The sequence below is a fragment of the Bos mutus genome, chromosome 29 (genome assembly GCF_027580195.1).
Source record: "Bos mutus isolate GX-2022 chromosome 29, NWIPB_WYAK_1.1, whole genome shotgun sequence".
Lineage (NCBI taxonomy): Eukaryota > Metazoa > Chordata > Mammalia > Artiodactyla > Bovidae > Bos > Bos mutus.
Window position 1 is genome coordinate 9685301 of NC_091645.1, and position 25839 is coordinate 9711139.

The following is a 25839-nucleotide window of genomic DNA, read 5'->3' on the forward strand; positions in this document are numbered from 1 at the left end:
TGAGCAAATTCAGAGAGGAAAAAAAGGAGGCGAATGGGAAGAGGCATCCCTAATAAGCTTGACTTAGTGTTGACTTTAGTCCAGGTTAATTGTTGTCCAGTGACAGGTTAAGTGGGAGCGAGGGTAAGGCTATTCTTTTTTTGGCATGAAGCTAGGAAAAAGGAAAAAAATCCAGCTGAACTTCATGATAGCTTACCTCTGTTCTTAATCTTAACCTGTGATAGAGGTAGCATAACAGGGTAAAGAACTCCCCACCTACCTGTTTACTCAGTAACTTCCAAAATGCCAGATATTATATTCTAGATGTGTTCTCTCTCTACATATGTGTGTGTGTGTGTGTGTGTGTGTGTACACATAAAAACATACATGGTGGTGGTGGTGTTTAGTCACTAAATCTTGTCTGACTTTTTTGCGACCCTGTGGATTGTAGCCCACCAGGCTCCTCTGTCCATGGGATTTCCCCGGCAAGAATACTGGAGTAGGTTACCATTTCCTTCTCCAGGGGATCTTCCCAACCCAGGGATCAAACATGCGCCTTCTGCTTGGCAGGTGGATTCTTTGCCACTGAGCCACCTGGGACGGTATTTATGTATATCCATGTACATATGTATGCCCATATATATTTCTTTGTGTGTGTATGTGTGGGTATATCTCTTAGCCTATTTAATCCCAGTATCAATTTCTAGAGGAGGAGATCATCTGTATTTTACCGATTAGGAGCTTAAACTCTCTTACATAGTAATTTGCTCAGAGTCTCATAAACTAGTTGGTAGATAGAGAGTATCCACATGTTGGTGAGCCTGGTGATAAAACAGCATGTTCTCTGAAGAAAATTGGGTATCTGGATTGCAGTATCTGGTTTAACATCCTGAACTTGCCTCCGCATCTTGTGCAACCTTGGGCAAGCCATTCAGCTAACTGGATCTCATGTTCTCCTCTGTGATGAGAGGGCACTTGCCCTGCCTGTGGGTTTCTATGGAAGCAGAGATGAGAAGTTCCAAACCTGGAGCCAGCAAGAAGTTTTGAACAAGGGAGAGATATGATCAAATTTACAGTTTACAAAAATCTACTAGTGTGGAAGATGTAGTTGAGGGGGCAAATATATTCCCAGAGAGCCTGGAGAAGCAATGTTCTTGATAATGAATAGTTTCCTCCCCTAGTGTGGTGGCATAAAAGATATAGAATAGAGGACATGCTTAAAAATATGTAGTACAGTGTTTCTCGCTATTTGTTCATTATCACTGCCCACCATAGGAGACTAGGAGACTTTTTAGACATTTTATCCTAACTGACTTCCTGCTCAGTGAAATGTTAATACTACAGGTATACTACAATATCTATTTATGTACAATATAAATATTGTGTTTTATATAGGGAATACTTTTTATCCTTTTTATTAGGTAGGTACAGAGAGAGAGAGATCTATTTATTTAAAGAAATTGGCTTACAAGGTTGTGGGAGTTGGCAAGTCTGGAATTTGTAAGGCAGGTCAGCAACTGAATGTGTGTGTTGCAATTTTGAGGTAGAATTTCTTCTTCAGTCTTTGCTCTTAAAGCCTTCACCTGATTAGATGAGGCCACACATTATAAAGGTAAACTGTTCACTTAAAGTCAACTGATTATAAATGTTATAAGCACAACAACATCTAGGCTAATGTTTTACCAAATAACTGGGTACCATAGCCTAGCTAAGTTGCTACATAAATTTAACCATCACTCTCCCTCTCCCCAAGAACCAATTTGCACTCCCTTGGGGGTGATATCACCCCTGTTGAGAATACATGGTTTAGGAGGTAAGATAGCAGGATGTACTATATATTAGATTAATTTATTGATCAAACATATGAGGAAAGGAATAGAGAGACACTGGAGTTGATTTCCAGATTTTTAACTTGAGCAACTGAGCAGATGATGGTGCGATTCACCTAGACAGGAGAAGCAAAAAAGGGTAGATTTGATGTGGGCTGTAATGAGATTTATATACAAGCATCTGTGCATTTTACATTGATACTTTAGCATTTTTATTCATAAGTCTCTCTGATGGTTACACCTGGAATTGAATAAAATTTATTAGAAAATCTTTTGAAAAGAGAAAATGGTTTATATATAAACTCAGTGATAGGGTGATTTACTCACGTTTAGCTGCTGCTGCTGCTAAGTCGCTTCAGTCGTGTCCGACTGTGCAACCCCATAGCCGGCAGCCCACCAGGCTGCCCCATCCCTGGGATTCTCTGGGCAAGAACACTGGAGTGGGTTGCCATTTCCTTCTCCAGTGCATTAAAGTGCAAAGCGAAGCCAATCAGTCGTGTCCAACTTGCAGCGACCCCAGGGACTGCAGCCTACCAGGCTCCTCTGTCCATGGCATTTTCCAGGCAAGAGTACTGGAGTGGGGTGCCATTACCTTCCTCACATTTAGCATCCATGTCTGAAAGAGCTTCTGGAAATACTTTCTTGCTTCTATTATATTTCGACTACTTGGATACATGCAGTAGGATATATCTGCTGAGAACAAAAGTGTTAATTTTGTTGCAGACATTTAATTTCATCCTCATATTTATCTTGCTAACAAACATGCATGTGCACTAACCACTGTCAACTTGCTGTCAGTATTCCTTTTTATATTGCTTGCTTCTCAACTGAATTGTGGGCTCATGAATGAAAGAAATAGTGACAACTGAGTCAACAAATATTTAGGGTCTAAAATCATCTTATTTGTTTCCAAAGAACCCAGATGAGTGCCTTGCATATGTGTGCTTAATTGTTCAGTCATGTCTGACTCTTTGCAACCTGATGGACTGTAACCCACGAGGCTCCTCTGTCCATGGAGTTCTGTAGGCAAGAATACTGGAGTAGGTTGCCATTCCCTTCTCCAGGGAATCTTCCTGACCCAGAGATCAAACCTGCATCTCTTGTGTCCTGCATTGCAGGTGGATTCGCTACCCACTGAGCCATCAGGGAAGCAAATACATGTCAAATCCTTGTTGAAGTGCAAGTTGTGACGCAAGTGAAAGTTCTATGAGTACAAAGCACTGTTTCTTATCAAAGCACTTTTTATACATATGTGAAGCATGGGGGGTTATTTCCAAAACACAGCCTAGATTTTACATTTTACTCAAGAAAGAACAGGAAAAGCTCATTGAATGGCCTGTAAGTTAGAGAGGGCCATATATAGCCTTTTAGTGCTGAAGTCTATTCTTCATAACTTAAAACTGTTTTGTTTTGTAGAAATAACTACGCTGGTATTCACATCAGCCTTTAAAATCATTTTGGTTGTAAGTGTGCCATTTTTCAGTATGATAGCCTCATTATATGTGGAATCTATATCAAACTTTTAAGGAGTTCCACAAAGTAATATCAGCTCCATGTAAAAGATTTACTACTCTGTCACTTGACATTGAGAAAATAGAAAGAGAATGTATATTTTGTAATAATAATAAGAACTTTAAGCTGTGGGCGAGAGAAAAATTCAGGATTAGTTTTGGTCATTGGTCAGGTTCCGCAGAAAAGAGCCTCAAAAATTCTGAGATCTGTATGCATGAGTTTATGAGGGAATGCTCTAGGAACTATACCTGGAAGGGGAGAGGGACCCAGAGTTAGGCAAAGGGAGATGAACCAGCATCCAGTTGTAACAGAGGCCTTGGCCTAGCCTCCAGGGAGCTTTGATCCTGGAACGGCTCTTCAAAGCCATGTTATCATCAAGCAAGGTTTGCTGCTGAGTCATTGTACTGCCACATCAGCTAGTAATTGGATGCAAGTTGCCTAGGGGTGGGGAAATAATTTTTGTCAAGGTAACATCATTGAGAGAGAGAGAACTCAGCTGTGAACCTTAGCAAATGAACACTCCTATCATCTGGGGGAATGAGTGTGTTGATCCTGAATTTAGAATGCAGTATACATCTGTGCTTTACCACAAATCCTCAAAATTTTGTATAATTATCATTGTTCTCCAATTTATAATTTTTAGAATTTAGAATCTAAATTTTAAAATTTAGAATTTTTTGAAATTTAGATTCTAAATTTTAGATTTTAGAATCTCTATTTTAGAATATAGGATTTTCACTTGTGTAATGTCTGCTGCTGCTGCTAAGTCGCTTCAGTCGTGTCCGACTCTGTGTGACCCCATAGACAGCAGCCCACCAGGCTCCCCCATCCCTGGGATTCTCCAGTCAAGAACACTGGAGTGGGTTGTCATTTCCTTCTCCATGTCTAATGCCTAGATGCTTTGATTAAAATGTGTATTGAATTAATTTAATGTATGTATAAATGAATTTCATGATGTATTATTCCAATTCCATCTCCACTTCCACCCCTTTCTGGTAGACTTATTAAAAAATTTTGAACTGTTGTATACTGCTGTAGATCTGTTGCTTGGGTCCTTATTTTTCTGTGATATGGATTACTCAGATCAGAAGCCACAGCTTAGTTGTGATGAGAGTATTCACTGTTTCTAACTTCTGGCTTCAAGTGTTAGAAGGCAGGTCCATGTACTATGCCCTTTTTATTTTAGCAGATCTGCCTCTTCAATTAATTTAGTGACATATAACTTTCAAAGCACTCATTTCTATTGCCTTATTAGATCTCTGTGAAGTAAGAGTTAATTAATATCATGGATTTGCATATAAAGCAAGAATAATCCAAATACAAGCTAACAAGCTGTATGACCTTGCATAATAACTTACCTTCTCTGAATCTCAGTTTTTCTACAGGTCTGTAATATTACTTATCTCAAAGAGGTAAACATTTAGCACAGTGTTTAGCACGTAATAGGCTTTCAATAAAAGGTGCTTGTATTATTATTATCTTTTCAACAACCCTGTGTTCCGAGTGAGGTGGGAACCACTAGCCTTAATTTGCATACGCATCTGTAAAGTAGAAGACACTATTTAAATACAAGATATTTTATTACTTTTATAGCTGGAATGTAGTAATCAAACATGAATTAAACCTTAATTGTTTCCTACATTTTTCAGTTGTTGCATTGATATAGGATTTCATCCGTCAGTAACAAACTTTATCTTTGGGGCTTCCCAAGTAGCTCTAGGGGTAAAAAACCCACCTGCCCATGCAGGAGATGCTAGAGACAGGGCTTTGATCCCTGGGTTGGGAAAATCCTCTGGAGGAGGGCATGACAACCCACTCTAGTATTCTTGCCTGGAGAATCCCACTGAGAGGAGCCTGGGGGCTACAGCCCATAGGGTCACAAATAGTCGAGCACAACTGAAGTGACTGAGCATGCGTGACATAGAAGAGTCTTATCCTATGTTCTGAATTGCTCAGAGAGCATTATACAAACATGGAGTCTGAACTCAGCTTAATTTCAGATAGCTAAATTGAAAAAGGTGCCATTTCAGGTTTTATCAGTACAATAACAGCAAATATTATAACCTCCAGAGTGACCCCTCTTTTTATAAGTTATGCTTGTCTTCAATCATCTGGTTGTACTAACCTCAAACCCTACATCTGAGTCATCTAAGTACCAAATGGGGAAAAATTCTAGTGTCATGTGATATGTTAGAAGCAAAGTGCCTGAGGAAGAAATTATAAAATAGAGTGAATTGAAATGATACTCAGAGAGCAAAACTGTTGGGAAAGTTAATGGGGTCAATGCCTAGTTACTTTTTGCTTTAGACTTTCTAACATTTTTTTTATCTACCAAAACAAAAATGAGAAAAATACAATAGAGAAACGTATTTTAAATGTATTGAGATAACTTAATGATAATATTTGTTGCTCACAATTATTCAGAATTTGACCAACAGGATTCATGTTAGTGAGGTTTGAAATTATATATGTGTTCCTAGGAAAGACAAAAATGTGAAATATTTACATCCTAATCATCAGCTTCTCCTTTGGAAGGAAATATTTAATTTCTACAGCTTTTACTGCCTTTCTCTTTTAAGATTTGACTGACTTGTTGCCCTTCAAACAATATGACACTTTGTCTCGTGAGAGATATCTCAGAAGAAGGGTATTGGTTGCTAGGGTCAAAGCTTAAGTTGCCAATTGTGTAGTTCCAGCTTTTCAGATCAAGTCATTTGTGGGGAAAAACATAGCAAAATAATTGAAATCATTTGTATCCAGTCTTGAAAATGTTTGTAGAAAAGGGATGCCATTACAGAAGGAGAAGAATCACAATGAGCCAGAGAGAAATTTCAATTAAATAAGAAAGCACAGGCAAGAAAGACAAAATAGTCACATGGGACTACATCAGACTAAACAGTTTCTACACAGCAAAGGAAACAATCAACAGAGTGGGGAAAACACTAGAGAAAATATTTGTAAACCATGTATTTGATATAATGGGTTAATATCCAAAATATATGAAGAATTCCTACAACTCAATAGCAAAAAACAAACTAACCTGATTGAAAAATGGGCAAAGGACTCAGATCTTTGTCCAAATAAGACATATAAATGTCCAGTGAGTATCACATGAAAAGCTACTCAACATCATCAAGGAAATCAAAACCATAATGAGATATAATCTGGCACCTGTTAGGGCAGATGTTATAAAAAGCAAAGCAACACAAAATCCCAGAAAAGAGCAAGTGTTGATGAGAATGTGAGAGAAATAGGAGCCCTTCCTTCAGCACTGATGGTGGGAATGTAAAATGATGAAGCTGATATGGAAAACAGTATGAAGTTTCTCAAAATATTTAAGAAGTAGATCTATCATATGATACAGTACTTCTGTGTACTTATCCAGAATAATTGAAATCAAAATCTTGAAAGGTATCTGTACCCCTATATTTATTGCATTGTTAGTCACAAGAGCCAAGACATGAAAACAACTGAAATGCCCATGAATGAATGAACGGATAAGGATTATATGAGATACTCATGCAATGGGATAGTATTCAGCCTTAAAAAAGAAGGAAATTCTGTCATATGCTACAACATGGTTGAGGCTTGAGGACATTATGCTAATTGAAATAGACCAATCACAGAATGGCAAATATCCCATGATTCCACTTACATAAATATCTAAAGTAGATTATTATTACATAATCCAATTAGTTGAGAAAACTGATGGTCTTGTTTTCTCTTTCTCATTCTCTTACTTTTTAAATTTTACTGCACCAGCTAAAGTTTCAGTATAATACTGAACAGAGATGATGATAGCAAACATTTAATCCTGAGAGAGATCATTTCAATATTTCACATTAATGTTTTAAAAGTGTTTTCAGGCTAATATAATTCATTTCTATTTCTAGTTTACTGTGATTAAAAAAAAATCATGAATGAGTATTGACCTTAATAAAATACACTTTCTGCATCTATTGAGATGACCATATTTTTTTTTTCTCTCTGTTCTGTTAATTGCATGGGTTGATTTTTGAAAGTTGAAACAAGCTGTGTTTTTCTTAAATAAACCTAACTTGGTCATGAAGTGTTATATGTACATGTTTCGGACCTGCTTTTTTTTTTTTTCTTTCCATGTTAATGAGAAAAATTGGCCTGTGATTTTTGTTTTTTTCTAATTTTATTTTGTTATTTTGGTGTCAGTTATGCTGGCCTCAAAATAAATTGGGAAATGTTTTATCTTCTCCTGTCCTCCTGAAGTTTGTTTAAAATTGGCATTTATCCTTACTTTCATATTTGAAAGAATTCACCTTTGAAGTAGTTTGGGTTGGCAATTTCTTTCTAAAAGAGACTTTAAATTAATAATTCAAATTCTTTATTAGATATCAGAAAATGCACATTTTATGTTTAGTCTTATGTTAGCTTTGATAAGTTTTTCCCACTGAGGATTTCTCCATTTTCACTAAATTTGGAGCTTTAATTGGCAGTTTATTGTTGGGGAAGATCCCCTGGAGAAGGAAATGGCAACCCATTCCAGCACTCTTGCCTGGAAAATCCCATGTACAGAGGAGCCTGTCAGGCTACAGTCCATGGTATCTCAAAGAGTTGGACATGACTGAGTGACTTCACTTTACTTTACTTTATATTGTTCATAGTGTCTTCTATAAAATCCAAAATGACGTTCCACTTTTCATTCCATATATTAGTAATTTGTCACATTTATTTTCTGGATCAGTCACACTCAGATCAGATCACATCCGATCCGATCAGTCGCTCAGTCGTGTCCCACTCTTTGCAACCCCATGAATCGCAGCATGCCAGGCCTCCCTGTCCATCACCAACTCCAAGAGTTCACTCAGACTCACGTCCATCAAGTCAGTGATGCCATCCAGCCATCTCATCCTCTGTCGTCCCCTTCTCCTCCTGCCCCCAATCCCTCCCAGCATCAGAGTCTTTTCCAATGAGTCAACTCTTCGCATGAGGTGGCCAAAGTACTGAGTTTCAGCTTTAGCATCATTCCTTCCAAAGAAATCCCAGGGCTGATCTCCTTCAGAATGGACTGGTTGGATCTCCTTGCAGTCCAAGGGACTCTCAAGAGTCTTCTCCAACACCACAGTTCAAAAGCATCAATTCTTCGGCTCTCAGCCTTACTAAGTGGTTATAAATTTAATTTAAAATCGTTTCTAATTACCACCTTTAGGTTGTCTTGATTTTTTTTTTTAATTCTACATTTATATTCCATTAGTCACTGTTCTTTTTAATCCTTATTACCTTCTTCAATTTTTTTTTTAAGGTTTTAATTCTTGTGCTTTTCCAGGTTTCTGAGTTGGAAAATTTGGTTTTTCAGACTTTTAAAAAAAGGTATATATTTAAAGCTGTAACTTTTCTTCTAAGGAATTAAAGTAACAATTATTGTTTCATGTACCCAATATTCATTTAGATTTACCTATGTATTTTCTTTTAAATATAGTAGTGTATATATGGTTATATCTGTTTCCCCCTGACCCATACACTACCCTTTGGTAAGCATAAGATTGTTTTCTAGGTCTGTGAATCTGTTCTGTTTTGCAGATAGGTTCATTTGTATCATTATTTTAAGATTGCACATGTAAGTGCTATTGTATGATGTATCTGTATCTGATTTACTTTACTTAGTATGATAATCTCTAGGTCCCTCTATATTGATACAAATGAAATTATTTCATTATTTTTTATGGCTGAGTAGGATTCCATTGTTGAGATGACTCTACACATGGACATCACCAGATGGTCAACAATGAAATCAGGTTGATTATTTTCTTTGCAGCCAAAGATGGAGACGCTCTATCAGTTCAGTTCAGTTCAGTTCAGTCGCTCAGTCGTGCCCAACTCTTTGTGACCCCATGAATTGCAGCATTCCAGGCCTCCCTGTCCATCACCAACTCCTGGAGTTCACCCAGACTCATGTCCATCGAGTCAGTGACGCCATCCAACCATCTCATCCTCTGTCGTCCCCTTCTCTTCCTGCCCTCAATCCCTCCCAGCATCAGAGTCTTTTCCAATGAGTAAACTCTTCGCATGAGGTGGCCAGAGTACTGGAGTTTCAGCTTTAGCATCATTCTTTCCAAAGAAATCCCAAGGACTGATCTCCTTTAGAATGGACTGGTTGGATCTCCTTGCAGTCCAAGGGACTCTCAAGAGTCTTCTCCAACACCACACTTCAAAAGCATCAAGTCTTGTGTGCTCAACTTTCTTTATAGTCCAACTCTCACATCCATACATGACCACTGGAAAAACCATAGTGCCAGGAGATCCAATCAGTCCATCCTAAAGGAAATCAGCCCTGAATATTCATTTGAAGGACTGATGTAGAAGCTGAAACTCCAATATGCTTTTGAACTGTGGTGTTGGAGAAGACTCTTGAGAGTCCCTTAGACTGCCAGGAGTTCCAACCAGTCTGGATAAAAAAATCCAACCAGATTTTTTTTTTCAGTAATGGCCAGCTGACAGGCCTGAAGTGATACCTCATTGTAGTTTTGGTTTCCACTTCTTTAATAGTTAGCAATATTGAATATCATCTCCTGTGGCTGTTGGTCATCTGTACGTCTTCTTTGGAGAAATGTCTATTTGGCTCTTCTGCCCATTTGAGGCTTCTCAGGTGGTGCAGTGGTAGAAGAATCTGCCAGTGCAGGAGACTTGGAGACCTGGGTTTGATCCCTGGTTCAGGAAGATTCCCTGGAGACAGAAATGGCAACCCACTCCAGTATTCTTGCCTAGAGAATCCCATGGACAGAGGAGCCTGGTGGGCTATAGTCCATGGGTTTGCACAGAGTTGGACACAGCTGAGCACATGCACATACATTTTTTAATTGGGTTGTTTTTGTTTGTTTGTTTGTTGTTGAGTCATCTGAGCTATTTGCATATCTTGGAAGACAAACCTTTAGTCAGTTATATTGTTTGCAATTGTTTTTCCAGTCTGTAGGTTGTCTTTGTATTATGTTGATGGGTTTCCTTTGCTGTGCAAAGCCCAGAAGTTTGAATACGTCCCATTTGTTTATTTTTGCTTTTATTTCTGTTGCCTTGGGAGATTGACCTAAGAAAACATTGGTACAATTTATGTTAGAGAATGTTTTTCCCATGTTCTCTTTCAGGAATTTATGGTTATTTATATTCAAGTTTTCAAGTCATTTTGGATTTATTTTTGTGTATGGTGTTAGGTTGTATTCTAACTTAATTGATTTACATGTGGCTGTCATGCTTTCCCAACACCATTTACTGAAGAAGACTGTCTTTTCTCCTTTGTTGAAGATTAATCGACCATAGGTGTATAGGTTTGTTTCTGGTCTTTCTATTCTGTATAATCGATACATATGTCTGTTTTTTTGCCAGGACCATGATGTTTTGATTACTATAGTTTTATAGTATTGTCTGAGTCTGAGACAGTCATGGACTTCCCTGGTGGCTCAGAGGGTAAAGCGTCTGCCTACAATGCGGGAGACCTGTGTTCCATCCCTGGGTCAGGAAGATCCTCTGGAGAAGGAAATGACAACCCACTCCAGTACTCTTGCCTGGAAAATCCCATGGATGGAGAAGCGTAGTAGGCTACAGCCCATGGGGTCGCAAAGAGTCAGACATGACTAAGCAACTTCACTTCACTTCACTGAATCTGAGAGGATTTCATACATGTAGTGTACTATGGAGGAATTCTCTATCTTTTCATGTTTCAAAATTATCTTTTAAATGCATTTTATTTGACATACAATATATACATAGAAAGTGTCTCATCTTAAAAGTACCATTTATTTTCTTAAACATATCAACCATTGTTACTTCAAGTGCCATTTCTAAGAACTCTAATATCTAGATAAACTGTGGGTATGTTCTGTTTTCTACTTTTTCCTATATTCTTGTTTATTAGCAGGATATTAAATTTTTTATTGAATCAGTTCAGTTTCTCAGTCATGTCTGACTCTTTGTGACCCCATGGACTGCAGCATGCCAGGCTTCCCTGTCCATCACCAATTCCCAGAGCTTCCTCAGACTCATGTCCATTGGTGATACCTTCCAACTATCTCATCCTCTGTTGTCCCCTTCTCCTCTTGCCTTCAATCTTTCCCAGAATCAGGGTCTTTTCCAGTGAATCAGTTCTTCATATCAGGTGGCCAAAATATTGGGGCTTTAGCTTTAGCATCAGTCCTTCCAGTGACTATTCAGGATTGATTTCCTTTAGAATTGAATGGTTTGATCTCCTTGCAGTCCAAGGGACTCTCAAGAGTCTTCTCCAATACCACAGTTCAAAAGCATCAATTCTTCGGTGCTCAACTTTCTTTATGGTCCAAATCTCACATCCATACATGACTACTGGAAAAACCATAGCTTTGACTAGATAGACCTTTGTTGACAAAGTAATGTCTCTGCTTTTTAATATGCTGTCTAGGTTGGTCATAGCTTTTCTTCCAAGGAGCAAGCGTCATTTATTTCATGGCTGCAGTCACCATCTGCAGTGATTTTGGAGCCCAAGAGAATAAAGCCTGTTACTGTTTCCATTGTTTCCCCATCTATTTGCCATGAATGACAGTTATTATATATGAAGAATTATAGATAATCTGAATGACGTCATCTTCCATTAGCTTTTACTTCTGCTTTTAACATATAGGGAGATTGGGTGTCTATCATTTTCATCCATTTATGGACTGTGCTGAATAGAGGACAAAGTTTTAGTTTTTATGAAGGTGCTCTGTTTTCAGTTTGCCTCTATTCCTATCCATAACCTTAACCCTAACCCTAACCTTAACCCTATGGTGTTTATCAGTGCAGTCCCTCATTGGTGAGCCTTGAACCCCAATTTTTGCCTCCCCAGCACTGTGTGATTGTTAAAAATTCTGCTTTAGCTTCTCAGAAGCTTCTCTCTTCTCAATTTCTTAGTCTCAGTCCCTGCTCTGCTGAGGCATTGCCTTGAGAGAAAAAACTAGCACCCAGTACTAACTTTATTTCTTTGCTCTTTCCTTTAGTGCAGAATCTTGAATCTTCAAGTCCCAGCTTTATTTTAACCCTCAACTCCATTTTTTCTCGAGACTGTGAAACACTTTACTCAGCAGATATTTTCTGCACAGCTTTCTGTTTAGTTCCTCAGCCTCCTGGTTACAAATAGGAAAATGCTTTGAGTAGAAAAAAAGTATTGAGCCCACCAAAGTTTTCTTCTCTCAGGGATTCTGGTCCATCAAGTCCTGGATGCCTTGGTGGCTCTTTGAAGACTTCAAACACCTTTAAAAAAAAAAATAATAATATAGCCTTTTGAATGTTTCCCAACAGGAGGTTTGGAATTTATAAACTAGTCCATCATAGTCAAAAATGGAAGTTCTATCTCCCTCTGTCTCTCCAAATTTAAAAAACGTGTACTTAAAAATAAAATATATAATGAAGAAATTTTTTCTTCTAGATGTGATTATATAAGTTTAAATGTCCATGTTTGACAAAAGAACATGAGAGTATGATTTTGTCAAAATCATTCATTCATCTAATTTATGAAAAAAAAAATGTTAGAATCAAGTCCATTGTTCTTTGCTCTTCCAATTATTATACTCAGATGTCAAACTTAACTTGTTTTACTTTTAATGCAGTTAAGATGTTCAAATGTGTATCAGGCATTTGGGAGATAAATTAATTTCTTCTTTTGTTAGCTAATTGATCCAGATTTTTGTGATTCTCCCTCAATTGTACTCTCTAATATGTGTTTTTCTACTTATTATGTTTTCCCCTACCTATATTTGTCAGGTAATAAAAGAGTGGTAAAGATAAAGTTTATCTTTTTTACCAACCAGTAGAATTGATGCTTTTGAACTGTGGTGTTGGAGAAGACACTTGAGAGTCCCTTGGACTGCAAGGAGATCCAACCAGTCCATTCTAAAGGAGATCAATCCTGGGTGTTCATTGGAAGGACTGATGCTAAAGCTGAAACTCCAGTACTTTGGCCACCTCATGTGAAGAGTTGAGTCATTGGAAAAGACCCTGATGCTGGGAGAGATTGGGGGCAGGAAGAGAAGGGGACGACAGAGGATGAGATGGCTGGATGGCATCACTGACTCGATGGACGTGAGTCTGAGTGAACTCCGGGAGTTGGTGATGGACAGGGAGGCCTGGAATGCTGCAATTCATGGGGTCGCAAAGAGTCGGACATGACTGAGTGACTGAAGTGAACTGAAGTTTCATCTCACTGAATCATCTACCCTGTGAAGTAAGAGGACAGGCCTAATTATGCTTATTTGAGAAATGAGCTAAATTATTCTCAGAGAGGTGACACAGTTTTTCCAAGTTAGCGGTGCCTGTATTACAATCTGCAACCTCTTTCTTGAAAATCTTTTTTCCCTGCTACTAAAGCAGATGGCAACTCATCAAGCCTTATGGAAATCTTGGAATGACAGGATTGAAAGGCATCCCAATTATGATTTAGTTCAATTCTGTCAATTTACAAAGAAACAACTGTGGCCATACAGGTGCGTGGCTTACTCAGAGTCACATTGCTAGATCACTGCATTGGTACTAGAACTTAGGCCTGATTCATTTCACTATTTTTATTAGGAATAAAGCCAAACAAAAACACAAAGGACAATGTAGATAAAAATTTTTAAAGCTAAATGTAGTGGAATCAATATGGCCAAGTAGAATGTAATTTAGAGTCTTGAATAAATTGATTCAAGGAGGGCTTTACTTAGATACAAGAGAGTGATTCTGAACTCCAAAGATAACTAAACACAGGAACAGACAACGAAGGAAGGTTTTGGGAATTCCGTTTACCTGAGAGGTCACAGGCAGCTAGAGCTAGTGTACTTCTGAAGATTCTACATTGCGATTATTAGCTCTCCCAAAATGATAATTGGAAAGCTTATGAATTTTTGCTTTTTAAAAAGTTTTCTCACAGCAACACAAAGGAATGATGATTCAAAAGTATGCTCCTCCTTAAGTAATTTGCATACTAGTAGATAAGTATTATTTATTTTAGTTTTTATATCAATCATTATACTGCCAAACCATTGTAACAGCTGTTAAATAATTGTAAGTAAATCAAAACATTCACCAATATATCTTATAAATTTATTACCAAATCTCCTTTTTGCTTATTTGGTTAAAATGAACAAATATTGTCCATTTTTTAAAAAGTGTGTAAAAAGTATGTCTCTTCACATAGGCCTGTGTACGTGCTCAGTCAGTTAGTCGTGTCCAGCTCTTTGCAATCCCGTGGACTGTAGCTTGCCAGGCTCCTCTGTCCATGGAATTTTCCAGGCAAGAATACTGGAGTGGGCTGCCATTTCCTATTCCAGGTGATCTTCCCAACCCAAGGATCGAACCTGTGTCTCTTGTGTCTCCTTCATTGGCAGGCAGAATCTTTATCACCTGAGAAGCCCCATATAGGCCTATATATATATTTTTTAATTGTCTGTTTTGTCAGTTAACATTTAAGTTCTTTGTGAGTTTTAAGGCCGAGATTACCATGATTTCAAAAACAACCGTTTTTGGTTATTAAGATTCGTTTTTATATTATAGAATGTAATTTTCATATTGAGAAATAGACTATGAACTCCCGAGGACAGTGCTTGTTCATTTTTCCATTCATTCCCATGCTCATCTGATTCTTGTCACTTAGGAACCTTCATTATACCTCGTTGGCCTTTATAATGACATTTTCAACATCAAGGAACATTGTCTTTGCTTTTTTTGTGTATTGATTTTCAGTCCTACAGCAAGCATGCTCAATCTTTTCTTCTTGATCCCAGAGAATTACATTCTAACCATTCTAAAATTTCTTCTCCTGAGAAGTGTCTTTTTCTAGCTCTTGTGGCATTAATTATTTATGATTTTAAATGTATTGCTTATTAACCATTTTGATTGATCTGTTATAGCACAAAAGCTATTGAGTTCCCAAATGATACTCAAAAAGCATGAGTTAGCAGATGGTTTGAGGGGCTGGCAACACTTATTGGGTGTCTGAAAAGTGAAAGTGTTAGTCGCTTAGTTGTGTCAGACTCTTTGTGACCCCATGGCTCCTCTATCCATGGAATTCTCCGGGTAAGAATACTGGAGTAGGTAGCCATTTCCTTCTCCAGGGGATCTTCCTGACTCAGGGGTTGAACCTGGGTCTCCCACCTTGCAGGCAGGTTTTTTATCATCTAAGCTACCAGGGAAGCCCTACTGGGTGTCTGTTAGGTGCTGCTGCTGCTGCTCCTAAGTTGCTTCAGTCATGTCCGACTCTGATCGACCCCATAGACGGCAGCCCACCAGGCTCCCCCGTCCCTGGGATTCTCCAGGCAAGAACACTGGAGTGGGTTGCCATTTCCTTCTCCAATGCGTGAAAGTGAAAAGTGAAAGTGAAGTCACTCACTCTACCTAATTACTTTCACATACAGTATAATGTATTCCTTACGTTACCATAAGCCCTGAGAAAGATATGATTAGCTCCATTTTAACCATTAGAAAACAGAGGTTTAGAAAAACTAGCTGATTTTATGTAGGTAATAAACTTGGGAATTAGAATTTGAACCCAAGTCTAATTTCTCAGCCATACCTACCTGTCTGTATTCCTTGCTATAACAAGAGCAGAGTACTGGGTCAATTTTGTTCATTACTAGTCTTTAGCACAGTGTTTAGCACATAGTTAAACATGTATACAATTTGTAAGATGAGTGAATTGATGAATTAATAAATGAACTACTTTTTAAATTTATTAAGCTTTATGTTAAGGGGGAATTTACATGGTATATGTATCTACAAGTGGATAAGTTGATGTTCCTTGGAAATGTCAATGGCCTACTTTTTTGCAGAGTTAAAAATAGGTATGTCTGGTTTTGCTGCAAATATGTATTTCTTCTAATAGAGTTAAGTCAGTATTGTTGGACTGAAATTGGTAACAAAGTAATAATTATCATTACTAACATCCAGTTAAGGTTCTGAGGCATGACTGAAGGTTCAGAAATAGCTGCCTGCATTTGCCCGCAAAATGTGGAAATAATAGGAACTGAATGCATTTGCCTTCTTCAAGAAGCACGACAGTTGCCTCAGAGTTGATAACTGAAATCTCCTGTTGTTTTTCATGGTGCACTGGTATTTGGCTGTCTTCACTTCATCATTGTGGCATTAATGATGGCCACTCGTGGCTTGAGCCTGTCACTGGGCACGTGGGCCAGCTACCTAAGAAAAGAGAAACCTATTAAGCCTCTTAATAATGCTAATGCTGAACAAAAAGAGGCTAAATGCTCAACTTTACCCCAAGTTACTGGGATAAGTAGAAAAAGCATGAGTCAGTTTTCGACATTTACACATGATTGAAATCCAGGTGGAAATTCAGTGATGATACAGTTGATGTTAATATATATTAGGGACAGGGGCTTCCCTGGGGGCTCACATGGTGAAGAATCTGACGACAAGACGGGTGACCCAGTTTCAATCCCTGGGTCGGGAAGATCCCTTAGAGAAGGAATGACTACCCACGCCAGTATTCTTAACTGGAGAATTCCACGAACAGAGAAGCCTGGTGGTCTACAGTCTATGGATTTGCAGAGTTGGACACGACTTAGCAGCTAACACTTTCACGTCACTGGGGGCATAACACGTAACATTATTTCATGTCTGTTTTGTTATGTAGAAGGAAATGGCAACTCACTCCAGTGTCCTTGCCTGAAAAATCCCATGGACGGAGGAGCCTGGAGGGCTTCGGTCCATGAGGTTGCAAAGAGTTGGACACAACTGAGCACGCATAAGTATTGTTTGGTAAACATCTTTGATTCCCTCTTAATCCTTTCTCTAAGAGGAGGGTTCACAAAACACTTCTTACAAATAATGATCCCATATTGAACGAAACTTCCCCCACCTCCTTCAGGGAGGGTTTGAAGCCTTCGGTGAGAGGAGTGGATTCAGAAACCTTTGGAAAGGAACTGCTTGCTTCTTGTCCCTCTCTCTGAAATTTTGGAGGTGAAACTTAGCTCTGGCTTAACATTCTTTTGGGAGGTACCTATAACTCTGGAAAGACTTCCCTAGTGGCTCAGACGGTAAGAGCGTCTGCCTACAATACGGGAGACCCAGGTTCGATCCCTGGGTTGGGAAGATCCCCTGGAGAAGGAAATGGCAACCCACTCTAGTGTTGTTGCCTGGAAAATCTCATGGACGGATGCTATAGTCCATGGGGTCGCAAAGAGTCGGACACGACTGAGCCACTTCACTTCAAAGAAAGGAAAGACAAAGCCTCCTTCATTAGGTCCAAAGTGCTGTTTTCTGGGTTAGGAAAAGAAGAGTCTAGATGTTTTTCTTCTGGATACCTAGCCCTGGTGACCAGAGTATAAGGGCAGGCAGGGCTTTAGGAGAGACCTCTATTAGGAATGTTTTTAAACATGCCTTGTTAATTCATTCTTTGTCCTCAATACAGTCTTCAAGAACCTTTTTACCCTTGGTATGGTATTTCTGTAGTGTGTATGTGATGACAATACCAAATCTGTTCTGTTTTCCCATGAAGGATGGAATTGCTGAAAGATCTTTATCTGCCAAAATTTAAGCATGTAGGCACTAATTACTGGAAAGGCTGAATGTGTATCTAAGGTGAGGAGAGACTCCTAACAATTCCTCATGGGTAAAGGTTCCCACCACAAGTGTGCAGGTTCACAGTAGGTGAATTATGTATAAAAAGGTGATTATGGTGATTAGACATCTGGCAGTAAATTGATATTAGTCAGTTAATGACTTTTTTTGTCTTGTTATAATCCTTTAACTATAGTCTTTTGAAATAGCCAGGTTTATTATATTTCCTCCACCTTTTTTTTCTCTTAAGTTACAAACTTTATTTCTCTTTGTTGCTGCTGCTCTCTTTAGACACTTTAAAACCTTTGTTGTTCAGTTGCTAAGTTGTGTCTGACTCTTTGAGACCCCGTGGACTGTAGCCCTCCAGGCTCCTCTGTTCATAGGATTTCCCAGTCAAGAATACTGGAGTGGTTAGCCATTCCCTTCTCCAGGGGATCTTCCTGACGCAGGGATCGAACCCGAGTCTCCTGCATCTCCTGCGTTGCCGACGGGTTCTTTACTGCTGAGCCACCGCAAAGACTTTGTAGAAATTGTTTAAAGTGTGAGTACCTGGTGGGTGCCTAAACCCACCAAGTGGGATGGCAGGGATTTTCATTTGCAAATATTAGCTCACTTTCCTGCTTGTATCATCTACCACTGCACGCCATCAGAAAGTACTGGTAGCACTTCTGCAACCACTTGTGTATCACAACCAAATATTTTTGGTAATTTTGACAATTACTAGATGTTTATGGAGAACCTAGTAGGATCTAGTGAGGAAAGACCTGAAATGCTGCTAAACAAGCTACATACACCACCCCCCGCCCCCAGCATACACACAACAGGAAACAAAAACATCAGTAGTGCTCAGGTTAAAAACTTAGATTCAGTGGTACAGTGAATACTTGTGGCCAGTCTTCCATATTGCAGACATAGTGCTAAATGCTAGCAATAGTCTAATAATACAGCAGCAGGTACAGCTCTACCCACATGGAAAATTAACTTCTTTAGGGATACATACATTAAACAAACAATGCTGCTAAAATATGCTAATTCCTTTTTTAAACAAGGTTATGATCTGGCTTCTGAAATATGATATGAACTGGTACCAGGGAACTGTCAATAATAAAAGTCACCATAGGATGAAGGCTGCAAACCCTGAATGCCTTCATCTAATTAGCTTTCTCAGTAGGATGCTCAGTAGTGTTGCAGAGGATTGAAAGGGGTAAAACACGTGGATTTCTTCTTTAATATCATCACACTGCATTCATAGGGAAAGATCGATGCATGCAAAATCCTTAAGCATAGTTAATATAGAGAGTTATTAATAACTACTGTATGTATGCACATCATTGTAGTATAGGGTCATGGAATTTTAATCCTAAGCATAGTAGCTTAATGTCTTTATTTAATTTTACTGGATAAGGGGAAGATCTTTAGGTATTAGGTATTATAAAAGTAGCAACAGAGAAAATGACAAAACATTCATTTCTACATATTCTTCTTCAGATTGTTATCTTACATTTATGCATTTATATATAATTCTAACTAATACACAGGCAATTTTTATCCTGATTTTTCTCCCATAAAAGTCTGGTTTCCATTTGTTGGAGTTTTCACTTATCACTTTTAATGGCTCCTTAAAATTCCACTTTATAGAATGACCTTAATTTACATAAAACTTTTTTTCTATTGATAGATATTTATAACTTCTTTATATTTATAGATGTAAAAACAAAACCAGAGATGTGGAATGGGTTAACCAAGTAATTACAGAGTAACACATATAGTTGTCTAATGGTTTAAAAAATTGATGTATAATTAATATAGAAAAGCCTAAAGGTCATTTCTCACATTTCTGTGGAATCCACAGAATAGAAAAGACAGTGTGTCACTGCATATTCTGAAGGCATCACCAAGCCTCTCTCTGGTCAGCCTTAGCAGTAGAATCCATGATAGTAAGTGGTATTTTCTTCTCCATCCTTCCTTTAATTTGGTGGGATTTCCTGGGTACTTCCTGTGTTGCCTATGGGATATACCCATTTCCGAGGAATTTAGGCTTATGGTTTGGCATGCTATAAGAAAGATGAATGTTGCAAAAGATGATTAAGAGGAGAAAGACTGCTAGCTTTCTCATTAGCATTCGTTAATCTTAGAATCTAGTCTATTAGTCTGACAGCTTGACAATAGGTGCTTTTATATTGGAAAAGCAAAAAAGTGCTTTGTATTATGTATTAAAGGTCAGGAAAAGGTATTGCTTAATGAGAAGTGAGAAAACACTATGGAAGCTGAGAAAACTATCATCAGTCTTTAGTAAAATAAGTTAGTAGACTATTACCAAGGCACCTTTTGCACATTTTACTGACTATGAATGAAAGTGGAGAGTGACCTCTAAGCCAACAAGGGTAGGGATGTGCGTGGAGATAAAAGCAAATATCTCACTTAGTGGAAACTACATTTTCATCTACTAATAATCAGGATGTCTTTCAGTTAGAGAAGAAATGTCTTTCTAACACCTACTGGTGATTTTTTGCAAGACTGTACTTAGGACATATACTTAAGACATGCAAGTGTTACCATGAGGCATTGTGTTTTTCATTTAGTTTTTTCTGCCTGATATTAAAAGGAGAGAATTAAAAAAAAATAATTTCTGTACAGAATTTTGTACTTCCGCTTACAAAGCATTTCCACAGAGACTTATCCCATTTTGTTAATAACACTAAAGCATGAGTGACCTTGTTCCCATTTTGCAGATAAGAAAATAGATCCTTAGGGAGATTACACAATACATTATATTCTAGATCACACAACTGAGAAGTAGCCCAAGTATTCGTAGAGGCTAAATCTTGTCAGTCCAAGAGCTGTGAAGTCAGAATTAGAAAGCCTCAACCTGGAAAAGTCAAATTGATCATTCTTTAGTATAATGACTGTGCATATAGACTCCTGGATTTAAAGTTTTAAAGGAGTCTTAAGAGCAAAATGCTCTGCTTCTGTTTGTTAGCATTTCATTGTACTGGCTTTTAAAGATGTTTACCCTGAGAAGTATTATGAAAATGATATGTCCATTGTACTGATGAAAAGCCCAAGATACTCAATGAGGAAACTAAGCTACTAAGATCCAGGGACAGAGATATAAGGATAACAAACACTTGGCAAATATAGTCCGTGCCGTGTATCTCTTTTTTTAAAATAATGATATATCTGATTGTAAATTTATGGAAATTTAATATTTAGGGGGAAATTATGAAAAAGACAAAAGCAGAAAACAAAAATCATCTACAGTTCTGCCACTATAACTTTAGCTCTTCCTTATTTTAGTGTCTTGTTTTCTACTGTGTTCTATGGAAAAGTAACCAAGGAGATACTATAATAGGCCTTCTTATAAAATTTAAACAACCGCACACAAAAAGGCACATTTCTTTACTACAGAGCCTCTCTGAGCATTTAATATGCTAAGATACACTGTGAGTTTCCAAGAGAAGAAGAGGACATGTAGGTAATTACACATATATTTTCTCCATATATTAAGGATACAGTAGAAAAAGAGTTAAGAACTTAAAGTGATTTGAAATGCAAGTGCGTAGCACTTAGGTTATATGAAGCTTATGGAAATCATTTGTATTAATATGATGGTCAAAAGTAAGCCACCTATACATTGTGAAATAATAATGGGAACTTTGGGGTCTTTTCTGTTAGGTATGCACTGTACCACCCTTCTTTAGTTGCCTAGTTTAAACCTCACTGTGAAATACTGTCTCCATTTCATAGATGATGAAGCTGATACTTGCAGACAAAATGCCTTCCTTGATGGATTATATTAGGGGTGGTCTACCAGATTAAAAGAGCACAAATATGAAATAAAAATTCAAAAGCCAGGGTATGGTATATTTTCATAAATTTTTTTTCTTCACCAGTCAAGAAAATCTAATCACTTGTCTATCCGAAAGGTTTATAGCCTATTCTCATACTTCCATTGCTCTGCTCAAATGTATTTAATTGTATTTCTTGTATCAGAACGCGAAATAAAATTGCTGGGATTTATTTCATAAAGGAGTGTTGTATGATAAATGTCAATATACTGCTAAGCGGATTCTGCCTAAAGCCCCTTCCCTGTGGTAAATACACAGCTCTCAGTAAATGGTTTCTTTTTTAACATAGAAGGGATTGGGTTACACTTTTGTAAATTCTCTTTGAGATCCTGTGAACTGAAGCTGTCAAACTTTCAAGACACAGAAAGAGGGGTTATGGACGCTAATGAGATGGAGAAAGCAGAGGAGCTGTGGGAGATGAGTTCTAGCGTGGAAGTCTGGCTCTTCCACCAGACCTGAGCCTCAGGGAAGCCAAACGGCAGGTCTGGTTTGAGACCAAACTTCTTCTGCTATCATTTGCTTCATGTAGGGACATATTTTCCAGTGACATATTGGAGCCTTTCTCTGCCAACTAGCGATAATGATATTTAAAATCCTGCTGAGAAGAACGGATATCTCTAAGAGAAGTGGTCCTTTTCTTCCAAAAAGTTTTGCCTTCTGGAATTGTTAAAAAAGAATTATCACATTTCATCTTCCCTTTTGAAAAATTGAGACTACATATAGCACCTAAGTTCAGACATTTTGGACTTTAAAAGTAGACAATATTTTTGCACTTTTAGTGTGTGTTTAAAATTTTGTTTTTATTATGTTGTTTTACTTTTGAAATTCAGCCTAATTATTTTCAAGCAGGTGTGATAAGTGATTAAACTGATATGTATACAGTACAGAAATTATTTTGATTTTGTTGATTTTGTTGTCACATTAGCTTTCCTGCAACCCCTTTAAAAAAAATAATGCTATAACAAAATAATGAAAATTAGGAAAGTAGAAGGTAAGTATTGCTTATATTTCACTACTGTAACAGTAAAGTTATTTTCACTTTTGTGTATCCCCATCTGTTGCTCTCTGAAGGGAGCCAATAAATGGCATTCCTCTTCTCTGCCTGGGCTTTGAATAATTGAAGAAATAAAACAAAAGAGTGGCAGATGGAGCCAAAATATTACCTTTATTACTGATTAAGCCCAGGTTGGAACATGGAGCTTACCGTAAGAGCCAGCTGGGTCTCTCACTAAACCTTGCAATTACGCAGACTCCTTCCTCATGCTATCTTCTCCCCAGTTACAACCAGTCATGGACAATAACCTATCTCAACAGTGATGAAGATTGTACCCTTGGGGAGAAGATGCTCTCTATGGCCCACTTGCTCCCAAGAGGAAGAAGGGTGCCCGTGGGCTAAACATGCCTAGTTTACTTTTTGCCAAAACTGACGGGTGAGTCATCCTTCTTCCTCATTTAGGGTGGGGTGAACTAATGGGCGGAGAAAGGCCAGGACTTATATCAACTGGGATCTGAACACAGGAAGAAAAATACTATGTGGGAAATAAGTCATCTTCCATTTGGTTAAGCTTTAACTGTTAAAAGAATAAAACTGTTATAAACATCTTCATGAAAATAGTGTCAATTACAAATCTGCACTCGCCATCTACCTCTGCAAGGATTAAATAATGTCCTGCTCTAGCTGCAGACCTTCAGTACCCGCTGAAAGGAGTTCAGGGTGGAGGGCAGAAATGAGGCAGAAATTAGGGTTAGGGCTAGGGTCTCCCCTGCACTTGGGGAAAAACTGACAGGTCAGGTCTTCAGATAGTCAGATATTTTCAGGTGTTGATTTTATGAGCCCAGATAGCTATCTGAGCTGCTGTCTCCCAGGCTGCCGTCCTCATTTTGCCCCAAATAAAACTTGCAATTCTCACGTTGTACATTTTATTTAAATTGACAATAGTAGTCTATGGGTTTTAGATTATGTTTTTAGAGAGATCTGAGAAAGCAGATTTCTGAATTATGGATTTTTTGGTTCCTTGGAAAATATTTAGAAATTGCTTTTCTTGTGGGTTACACCATTTACCTTGCCGTCAAATTCCTGGTTCCTAGAGAAGAATCGTGTTATTATATTTCCAGTAAACTGGGCTTCTATAAACTATAAACCAGTGACGGTTGTATTAGAGTTGTGATTGTGTCCAGTGTAACCACTCATGAATAATTAATTAATGAGAATTCTCTCCTAGTACTCTGGAGGTTACAGAAGAAGGTTGAGACAAGAACCCTGACCCCAGGGAGTTTTCAGTTTAATCAGAGGAATAAATATAATACTTAGGAAACTAGGGGCAATTATTATTGTGAAACTGAGTTATATATACCAGCTAGTCTTAAGACAGTTAGCATTTATAAGCAAAACACACTCACAAGAGAGTACATTATCAAGATAATTTAAATCCTCTTAATTTATAAGAACATCTATCCTCTAGGCATGTATAGTCTAGAGGAGGAGACACAAAAGTTAACAGGCATTTATGACATAATATGATAAGGAATAATCACAGATGTTGAAGGAGCACAGCATGAGAGGCATCTAACACATTCTTGGTGTGGAAGGGGCAGCTTTGTAGCAGAGAGTACATCTAATGGAAACTTAAAGTGAAAGAAAAGTAAGAGTTACCCACTTAAACAAGAGGAGGGGAGCAGAGTGGCAGTGTGCGTATAGAAGTCCAGAGGAGAAAGGGCCGGGGGCATTTAGGAACTTGCAGTTAGTTTAGAAATAGTTTCTAGTACAATGCCTGGAATATGATCAGTGTTCATTCAAAATATTCTGACTATATAACTGATTTATATACCAATGAGAATGTATGATTAGGTTGTGAGGAACTGATAGGAGGATGAAGACAAGATTGGAGCATAGTATTTGGGAAATTGAATATTCATTTTCATTTTGTATTAAACCAATACTTTACATGTGATTTTTCCATTAAATAGAGCTTTTAAAAGTAGATTTTAACATTTATTTTAAAGTATTTCATGAAAAGCCACTTAATTATGTTATTTTGAATATTTTTTTTCCCCATTTGTAAGGAATTGTAAAGGCTCGAGTATTGTTTGTTCTGCTAAAGGTCTACACACTAGAAATCAGAGAACCGAACATATAAATTACAGCATTTTGTGTGCCTATATATCATTATGTGCTGTGTGTGCTCAGTCGCTCCAAGTCTTTGCGACCCCATGGACTGTAGCCCACCAGGCTCCTCTGTCCATATGATTTTCCAGGCAAGAATGCTGGAGCAGGTTTTCATTTCCTTCTCCAGGGGATCTTCCTGGTTCACGGATCGAACCCTCAACTCCTGCACTGGCAGGAGGATTCTTTACCACAAGTGTCACCTGGGAAGCCCATATAGTTCATTATATTCTATTTTACTGTGGTCTTCTTGTGTTACACATTTACAACGATGCTTACTTTGTCAATTTGATTTATGCCAATAGGTTAAACCAGTGTGACAGTAATCATTTGTTGAAGTTTTCCCATCTATTTTATTAGTCATTTAAACAACATATATTTATCAAGCACCTACTATGTGTGACTCTATATAAGACACTGTGGGGAATACAAGTAAGCTCAGTATAACATGTACAAGATTCTAGAATAAATCACACATGTTTTAGTTAGTAATTAGAGTTCTGAACTCTCTCTTGAGTAAATAATGTTAAAGACCAAAAGAGAAAGGAAGGAAGGAGAAAGAGGTGTTAGGGACAGGTGGAGAGAGAAACAGAGAAAGTTACTTATAACAGGATTGTGTATAGTGTTCTAAAATTGTGAATAGCCTTAATGTACAAGAAGAAGCTAATGATTAAACTAGAGAAATCTGTTAGTATAGGAATGAAATATAACTTTCATATTACATTTATATAATATTTATATTTACTTTCATATTATAACAACATATTATATTATGTTCTATAATAAATAGAAAAGGCTTATCATGTAATGTCAAGTTTTAAAAAGAAAAATATAAAATTATATGTTTTATATGGTTCCAGTTATTTTTCAGAGAAGTTCTATTTATAGAAAACAGAAAATGTACTAAATACTAAGAATGGTTGCAAAAAATGTGATTTTGCTTTGAGATCGGATTGGTTATTTTCCTTCTTTGTTTTCTAAAATA